At 36.4% G+C, this 9,495-nt stretch overlaps 1 pseudogene; it reads left to right on the forward strand.

Moving 5' to 3' along the window:
• Positions 1 to 702: 702 nt before the first annotated feature.
• Positions 703 to 2,097, forward strand: LOC111156859 (annotated as a pseudogene).
• The last annotated feature ends 7,398 nt before the right edge of the window (positions 2,098 to 9,495 follow it).

The raw sequence follows: 9,495 nt of genomic DNA on the forward strand, positions 1-9,495 counted from the left end.
AATATATATTTGGGTCTTGCTTTTATATCCAATTTAACAATCTCTGCCTTTTAATATATTTAGACCATTCACTTCTAATACAATTGTTGATATGCTTACGTTTGAATTTGCAATTTTGCTTTTTGGATTTGTCCTTTCTCTTTTTTGCTCCTGGTTTCCTTTTTTTTTTTTTTTTCCCTTGCCTTCTTTTGGATTATTTGTGTACTTTTAGACATTGTATTATTTATTCTTTGTTCAATTAGCTGTATTTTTGTTATCTTTTTTAATAGTTGCTTTAGGGTTTAAAGTATATATCTTTTACCTTACAAGTCTACTTTCATGTGATGTGATACAGCAGAACATAGAGCAAAAGAAAGTTATAATAGTATACTTCCAGTTCTTCCCTCTTGGCCTTTGTATTATCAAACATTTTACTTCTTCATAGGTTGTACATTGCATAGGTAAATGTAGTTACCTTTTCTGGTGTTCTTCATTTATGTAGATCCAGCTTTCCATCTGGGATCATTTGTTCTGTTTACATGACTTCTATGTAACATCGTATTGTACTGCAAGTCTATTGATGATTCATTCTTTTTTTTTTCTTATCTCCAAAGGGGTATTTATCTCACATTTGTTTTTAAAATACAAACAATTCACTTTTTCACAACAGGTGTGCCACCAGAACACAGTTGTCATGAAAACCACTGCTACACCTAAACCAAAATGGGAAAGGAAAAGACTCAAATCACTATCATCATCATTGGACATGTAGTTTAAGGCAAGTCTACCTCTACTGGTCATCTGATATAGAAATGTGGTGAGATTGACAAAAGAACTATCAAAAAATTTGAGAAGGAGGCTGCTGAGATGGGAAAGGGATCCAAGTATACCTGGGTCTTGGATAAACTGCAAACTGAATGTGAATATGATATCACCTCTGATATCTCCCTGTGGAAATTCGAGACCAGCAAGTATTATGTGACCATCACTGATGCCCCAAGACACAGAGACTTTACCAAAAACATGATTCTTAGGCATATCTGAGGCATATCTCAGGCTGACTGTACTGTCCTGATTGCTGCTGCTGTGTTGGTGAATTTGAAGCATGTATCTCCAAGAATGGGCAGACCCATGAGCATCCCCGTCTGGCTTACACACTGGGTATAAAACAACTAATCACTGGTGTTAACAACATGGATTCCACTGAGCCACCCTGTAGCCAGAAGAGATATGAGGAAATCGTAAAGGAAGTCAGTGCCTACATTAAGAAAATTGGCTACAACCCGATGCAGTAGGATTTGTGCCAATTTCTGGTTGGAATGGTGACAGCATGCTGGAGCAAAATGCTAACATACCTTGGTTCAAGGGATGGAAAGTCATCTGTAAAGATGGGAATGCCAGTGGAACCATACCACTTGAATTCTGGATTGCATTTTGCCACCAGCTCATCCAACTGACAAGCCCTTGTATCTGCCTCTTCAGAACATCTACAAAATTAGTGGTATTCGTACTGTCCCTGTGGGCCGAGCAGAGACTGGTGCTCTTAAACCTGCCACAGTGGTCACCTTTCCTACAGTCAATGTCACAACTGAAGTAAAGTCTCTTAATATGCACCATGAAGCTTTGAGTGAGGCTCCTCCTGGAGACAACATGGGCTTCAATGTCAAGAACGTATCTGTCAAAGATGTTCATCATGGCAATGTGGCTGACGACTACAAAAATGACCCACCAATGAAAGCAGCTAGCTTCATGGCTCAGGTGATTATCCCAAACCATCCAGGCCAAATCAGCGCTGAATATGCACCTGTGCTGGATTGTCACACAGCTCACATTGCTTGCAAGTTTGCTGAGCTAAAGGAGAAGATAGATAGTCATTCTGGAAAAAAGCTGAAAGATGGTCCAAAGTTCTTCAAATCTGGTGATGCTGCCATTGTTGATATGGTTCCTGGCAAACCTGTGTGTGTTAAGAGCTTCTCTGACTGTCCTCCTCCAGACTGCTTTGCTGTTGATGACATGAGACAGACAGTTGCTGTGGGTGTCATCAAAGCACTGGGCAAGAAGACAGCTGGAGCTAGCAAGATCACCAAGTCAGCCCAGAAAGCTCAGAAGGCTAAATGAATAGTAACCCCAATACCTGTCCTTCTTAATCAGTAAGGGAAGAATGGTCTCAGAACTATTTGTATCAACTGGCCATTTAAGCTTATAATAAAAGACTGGTTAATGATAACATTACATCTCAAAACCTTCAGAAGGAAAGGAAAATGTTTTGTGAACCATTTGTGTGTGTGTGTGTGTGTGTGTGGCAGGTTTAAGTTATTACTTTTTTAAAATCAGTACTTTTTAATAGAAACAACTCAGCCAAAAATCTGAAAGACTTTTAAGACCATTAAAAGAGAAGTTCAATATAAATAAATAAGTAAATAATACAGACAATCCTCATGTTGCACAGTTCAAACATACAGATTTCAATTACCATGATTTAGCTAAACAAAACTACTGCCTCCAAAGAAAAACATGGTTTATATTTCAGTTTCCAAGGCATATGAACCATGGAATAATTGCATAAGTACAAATTTTGCTAATAGCTATTCACCCCATGAATTACTATGTAAATAACCATTATATGGTTTTTATCCTTTCTGTTATTGATGTGATATATCACATTGATTGATTTGTGAATATTGAGCCACCCTTGCATCCCAGCTATAATTCCCACTTGATCATGGCAAATGATTTTCTTTATGTATTGTTGGATATGATTTGCTAATATTTTGCAAATCATTTTTGCATTTATGTTCATCAGAGTTACTGGCCTGTACTTCTCTTTTTTTGTAATGTCTTTGTTTGGTTTTGGTATCATGGTAATTCTGGCCTCATAGAGTGAATTTTTAAGTTTTCCTTCCTCTTCTATTTTTTGGAACAATTTGAGGAAAGTAGGTACTAACTCTTCTTTAAGTGTTTGGTAGAATTCACCCATTAAACTGTGTGGTCCTGGACTTTTTTTTGTTGGGAGTTTCTTGATTACTGATTCAATTTCATTGCAAGTAATTGGTCCATTCAAATATTCTATTTCTTCCTGTTTCAGTTTGTGAGGTTAAATGTTTCTAGGAATTTATCCATTTCTTTTAGGCTGTCCAATTCACTGTTGTGTAATTTTTCATAATAGTCTCTTATAATCCTTTGTGTTTCTGTGGTGTTGGTTGTTATTTCTCTTCTCTCATTTCTAATTTTATTTATCTGGGTCTTCATTTTTTTCCATGAGTCTGGCTAGACATTTGCCAACTTTGTTGATCTTTTCAAAGAAAGAGCTCCTGGTTTCCTGACCTATTCTATTGGGTTTTGTTTGTTTGTTTGTTTGTTTGTTTCTATTTCATTTATTTCTGTTCTAATCTTTATTATTTTCTTCCTTCTACTGGCTTTGGGTTTTCTTGCTTTTCTTTTTCTAGTTCCTTTAGGTATAAGGTTATGTTTTTTATTTGAGATTTTTTTTCTTGCTTCTTGAGGTAGGCCTGTAGGGCTATAAACTTCCCTCTAAGAACAGCTTTTGCTGCATCCTAAATATTTTGGACCTTGTGTTTACATTTTCATTTGATTCCATGTATATTTTTTTTATTTCCTCTTTGATTTCTTGGCTGACACTGTTTAGTAACATATTATTGTTTAGTAACATATTATTTATCTTCCATGTTTTTGTGTTCTTTCCAGATTTTTTCTTATCATTGATTTCTAGTTTCATAGCATTGTGGTCAAAAAAGATGTATGGTATGACTTTGATCTTTCTGAAGTTGTTGAGACTTATTTTGTGGCCTAATATGTTATCTCTTCTGGAGAATGTCCCGTGTGCACTTGAAAAGAATGTGTGTTCTGCTGTTTTAGGGTGAACATTCTGAATATATGTTAGATGATTCATTTCATCCAATGTGATTGGACTCATTAAAAGCCATTGTTTCCTTGTTTACTTGGACTTATATCTGTTTGGATGATATATCCATTGATGTAACTGGGGTGTTAAAGTCCCCTACTGTTATTCTATTGTGATCAATCTGTTCCTTTATGTTTGTTACAAAATATTTTATATATTTGGGTGCTCCCTTGTTGGGCACATAAAATTTACAATTATTATATCTTCCAGTAGGATTCTTCCATGTATGATTATATATTGTCTTTGTCTCTTATTACAGTCATTGTTTAAAGTCTATTTTGTCTGATACAAGTCTTGCTACCCCAGGTTTCTTTTCATTTCCATTTATGCAATAAATGCTTTTCCATCCCTTCACTTCCAATCTGCATGTGTCTTTATGTCTGAAATGAGTCTCTTGTAGGTAGCATATAGGTGTGTCTTGCTTTTTTTATCCATTCATTCACCCTATGTCTTTTGGAGTGTTTAGTCCATTTACAGTCAAGGTAATTATTCATAGTAATCTACTTATCACCATTGTATTATTTGTTTTATTGCTGTTCTTGTATTCTCTGTTCCTTTCTTCTACTGTTCTCTTTCACAGTTTGGTGGGTTTTGTTAGTGATATACTTGGATTCTTTTCTTTATTTTTTGCATATCTATTACTGGTTTTTGATTTGTGGGTTACCATTAGATTTGTATATAACATCTTCTGCATATAGCAGTCTACATTAAGCTGATGGCTGCCTAAGTTTGAACCCATTATTCACTCCCCATGTTTCAGGTGTATGGTGTTATACTTTACATCCTTTTATTTTGGGAATCTTCTGACTGATTTTTACACAAAAAAGAATCCCAAGGAGGCTCCACACCCAGAGCATGTAGTGTTAACAAGGTTTATACACATCTGCTGCAGGAGGGGACCTGCAACCTCTCAGAAACCCTGCCCAGGCCAGCCAGGTTGGAGGGGGCAGATCTGCAGAAGCACACAATGGCAGGCATGCTGTTAGCAAGTTAGGTAGGGAGTGTTGGTGCCACATCAATTCCTGCGAATGTCCTTATGTGTAGGCTGAGAGGTGGGAGGGGAAATGGTGCCCACCTGCTCCTTTGTTCCAGGAGAAATCTCTAACAATCCCTGCCCCTTCCAATGCATACTCTGAGATTAGTAAACAAAGCTTTCTCTTGTATACCACAGGCATTTTTCAAACTGCTTTTTCTATGCTCTATCTCTGGGGCTATTTGATGTGCTGTCTCTTTAAGGACAGGGGCTCAGTTTCCTCTCACCCACCTGGCTCTTCCAGAACCAAACCTACTGACTTTTAAAGTTCTAGGTGTTAAGCCCTGCTGATTGTAAGAACTGATGAAATAATGCCCCTCTGGTTTTTAAAGCCAAATGTTATAGGGATTCATTTCCCATATATTCACTTCCCTGTGTGGGGGTCCCTGTGCCTGGGATGCCTGATGTGAGAGTCTGTTTCTCTCCCCTCTCTGAGCCCACAGCATCCCTCCCTCCCTTAGTCATATGGGTCCATTTAGCTCCCCACTGCATCTATGCCCTCTTCAATGTGGCCTTTTCTCTATATTAACTATGGAAAGTCTGTTGTGCCCATCTTTGGGTCATTTTCTGGGCTATTTACACTGATGTGCATGTTATCCAGTTGTATCCATGAAATGAGGTAAGCTTAGGATGCCCTTACACCCCCATCTTCTCTAGAAGTTCTATTTTGGTAAAATTCTTAAAGGTCATGGAACAATGGTAATTTTCCCCATTGATTAAGATTGCTTTGCACAATTTCATTTTGCATGGTCTTTTTTATAGTCTCATCCTACTGTGCAAAGCAAGTACTACCTATATATTTTCACCAGGTATAAAGTTCTAGGTTGACAGAATTTATTTTTCTTTTCTTTCATTACTTTAAAAATGTGGTTTCACTATTTTCTAGCTTGCACTGTGTCTGAAATGAAGTATGTCATGCTTATCTTTGTTTTTGTGTACACTATGCTTCTCTGGCTGCTTTTAAGATTTCTTCTTTTCACTGGTTTTACAGAATTTGCTCATGATATCCTCTGATGTCACTTTCTTCATGTTTCTCATGCTTGAAGTTTATTGAGTTTGTTGGATTTGTGAGGTAATGATTTTCGTCACATTTAGAAAACTTTTAACAATTACTTTTTTTCAAGTATTTGTCCTGTTCTTTTCTCCTTTGGGGACTCCCATTTTATGTATATTTAGCTGCCTGAAATTGCTGTAGATCTCAATGGTGTTCTTTTTTTTTTTTTTTTTTTTTCCCTTTCTTTCTGTGTTTCATTTGGGAAGTTTATACTACTCTGTATCCAAACGCACCACTCTTCTTTTGCAGTATCCAGTCTGCTATTAATCACATCCAGTGTCTGTTTCATCTTGGGCATTACAGTTTCCTTTAACTTGGATTTTTCTTTATTCTCCCTGTGTCTACCTCACAGGCTCAATCTTCTTATCAGCTTCTTAAATGCACAGAATGCCATCATAATAACTTTTAAAACCCTCTCATACTAACTCTATCATCTAGGCATTTCTGGTTCAATTTTAATATATTAATTTTTCTTATTACTAGATCAGAGTAGCATTTGCTCTAGGTCCAAATTTTTCCCACTACTGATGCAAAACCCTTCTTAGTACTCTACCCACAGACCAATGAATTAAGAGGTTTTCTGTTTTGGCTTGTTGAAACCAGGTACTATTCCCAGTCCTGTGTGAGTTCTAAAATTTATTCCCTCTAACTCTTCGGGGTGGTTCTCTCCTCACTCTTAGTAAATTTTTTATGCCAACCAATAATCAGTAATCAACTGCACACTCAGTTGGGACCCTCTGCAGTTTTCCAGGGGTTCTCTCTGTGCAGCTCTCTCCTCTCTAGCAGTTGTCCTAAGATTCTATCTCCCAGACTTCCAATCCTTTTCCTCAATCCCTTTTGAGTGACAGGTTCTGTCTGGATTGGCCTCCCTGGGAAAATGCTCCAGGCAAAAAGCTGAAAGAATGGTAAGACTCGCCTTATTTGTTTACTTTTTTAGAAATAATTTGCTCCACTGCTTAACATCCAATGCCTTCAGAACCATTTTGTTTCCTATCTTTGATAGCAGTTTTTGGTTATTTCAGTTAAGAAGGGAAATGCAGTATCTACTATGGCCAAAAAAGAAACTCAAAATACCCAGAACTTTTATCTTAATTTTCCTAACAATACCTCAGTTCCTTACTTCTTTTAGAGAATAACTCCTCCATCTTTGTCATTAATTTTTTAGTCTATCTTTTTGTTAACTAAGAAAAATTTAAAACACTATTTATAGACACTATGCACAAAAGCCAAAATAAGTACAAGCCCAAAATGTAAAAGAAACTATAGAAGACTAAAAGCAATGATGCATGTAAAAGATCTGAACTGAAACATTAAAATGCCTTGCTTTAGACATCCCACATTCATCACCAGCATGTAGTTTATCATTTGATTATTGAAGAAAAATTTACAGAAGAATAAATAGTCTTAATGTTTCCCAGGCCTTTACAAATGACACATGCCAGATTCAAATATATGCATGTTTCTGCACACCAACAGATTAACAGACAATTCCATATGAGACAGTTCTTATAAGCCTGACACCTGGTCAGACCATGTAAGGTACAGTGCATTGTCCCAGTCCTCTAGGAACCTTGAGGGCCTGGCACATAGCAGGGAAACAGTGAAGCCCTTTTGAATGAATAAATAAATGCAGGGATCAATGAACAAATCTACTGAGATGGGAAGACCAAGCTGTGCCATTTTTAGATGAGGAGGAGTCTCAGGAGAATGTAATTCACTCAATCCAGAAGAAAGGAAATGATATATATTTTTTTTAAATTAAAAAAAAAAAAACAAAACTCCTACAGACAGAAAGTAGAATGACAGTTTTCAGTAGTGGTGATGGTGGAGGAGTGGAAGGAGGAATCATTGTTTAGTTGTTACATCTTCAATTATGCAAGACTTAAAATATTCTGTGGATGGATGGTGGTGCTAGTAACACAACAATATGAATATACTTAATGGCTGAAATGTACTCTTAAAAATGGTTAAGATAGCAAATTTTTTGTGCATTTTATCACAATTAAAAATTTTAAATAAATACATAAAATCATCAAAGCTGAGAAGATTTTTTTAATACATAGAATTAGCCAGGTATAGAGTAAGAAAAAAATCTTTTCCTCTACTCATCTGAGGTTCCCCAGCTGGGGCCCTATAAATTAGACTGGCCAATGACAGGGTAACAAAAGAACAACAAATGGAAGTTTATTAACATGTGCATCATGCATATACACATGGGAGCACCCAGCAATGAGTAACTCAAAGGAGTGATTAGAATTGGAGCTTATGGGGAGCCTGGCTGGTTTAGTGTCTGACTCTTGATCTCAGCTCAGGTCTTGACCTCAGGGTCATGAGTTCAAGCCCTATATTGGGCTCCATGTTAAAATAATAAATACAAATTAAATAAATAAAATAATAAATAAATAAAATAAATAATATAATAAATAAATAAAATAATAATACAAATTAATCAATTATTAATTAAATTTTGAAAAGAATTAGTGCTTATATGCCATCTTAGGCTAACCTAGGCTAACCAAAGAAAAACCAGTTTGGGCAAGAAGAAGAACTTAGAAGAACTCTGCCTGCTCTTCTAGGCAGAGCAAGGTGACCAGGAAAATTATGGTAACAAGCATCATCGGATAAGGTTTGTTATGCAAATTCAAGTCAGTGCCTTTTCCACTGATAGAAGCTTACGCCTCCTCTCCCTGGCACTGGAGAAGGAGACATCTCTACAAATGGAAACCTTCTTTTCAAAAAGAAAGGGGTTGTCCTGTTTTTAGAGCTTTCATTGTATCCTCTAGTTCTCAAAGTCTTTTCACTCAAAATAACCCATGTCTCCAAAGAGGCATATTTGGGGTGGCAAATTCTTATATCCGTAACACTATTAGCATATAGGCTCCACATATCAAGAGTATTTTTTTCCTTATTTATAATTTAAATTTTACACTAGGAAAATATGTGTTAGTCTTTGGCTTAACAATAAACTGGCCTATTGATATTCTATCAAACTTTATCTGAAGCAGCCACATAACAACTATTCTCTTCATCTTAATATTTTCAAATTACAGTTTGGGAAAAGTAAGAATTATAAAGTTTACATCGATTTACAACAATACCCATTTATGCCGTGGGGACTTCAAGTGATTCCTTGTACACACATGAGTTGAATGTTTACCATGTGCCAAACTTTGAGACAGGCATTCATCGACCTTGTCTACTTTAGTTCTCCCAACATTTTGTACAGTAATACTTTCTCAGGTGAGGAAACAGAGTTATAAAGATTTTTTTTATAAAACTTGCCATATATTATGCAGCTTAAAAAGAGAAGTCAGGTTTCAAAGGCAGTTCTATATGTCTCCAAAGTCCATATTCTTTACTTTCTGCTACTTACTAAACAACATGTTTCAGTATTGCAGTGGCCCCCAAAGTGTAACCCTGAGACCAGCAGCATCAGCACCATCTAGGAACTCATTAGAGATGCAAAAACTTGGTTCCTTCCCAGACCTACTGAATTAGAAATTTTGG

Source organism: Enhydra lutris, unplaced genomic scaffold, assembly GCF_002288905.1.
Source record: "Enhydra lutris kenyoni isolate GAN:26980312 unplaced genomic scaffold, ASM228890v2 scaffoldscaffold3, whole genome shotgun sequence".
NCBI classification, from domain to species: domain Eukaryota; kingdom Metazoa; phylum Chordata; class Mammalia; order Carnivora; family Mustelidae; genus Enhydra; species Enhydra lutris.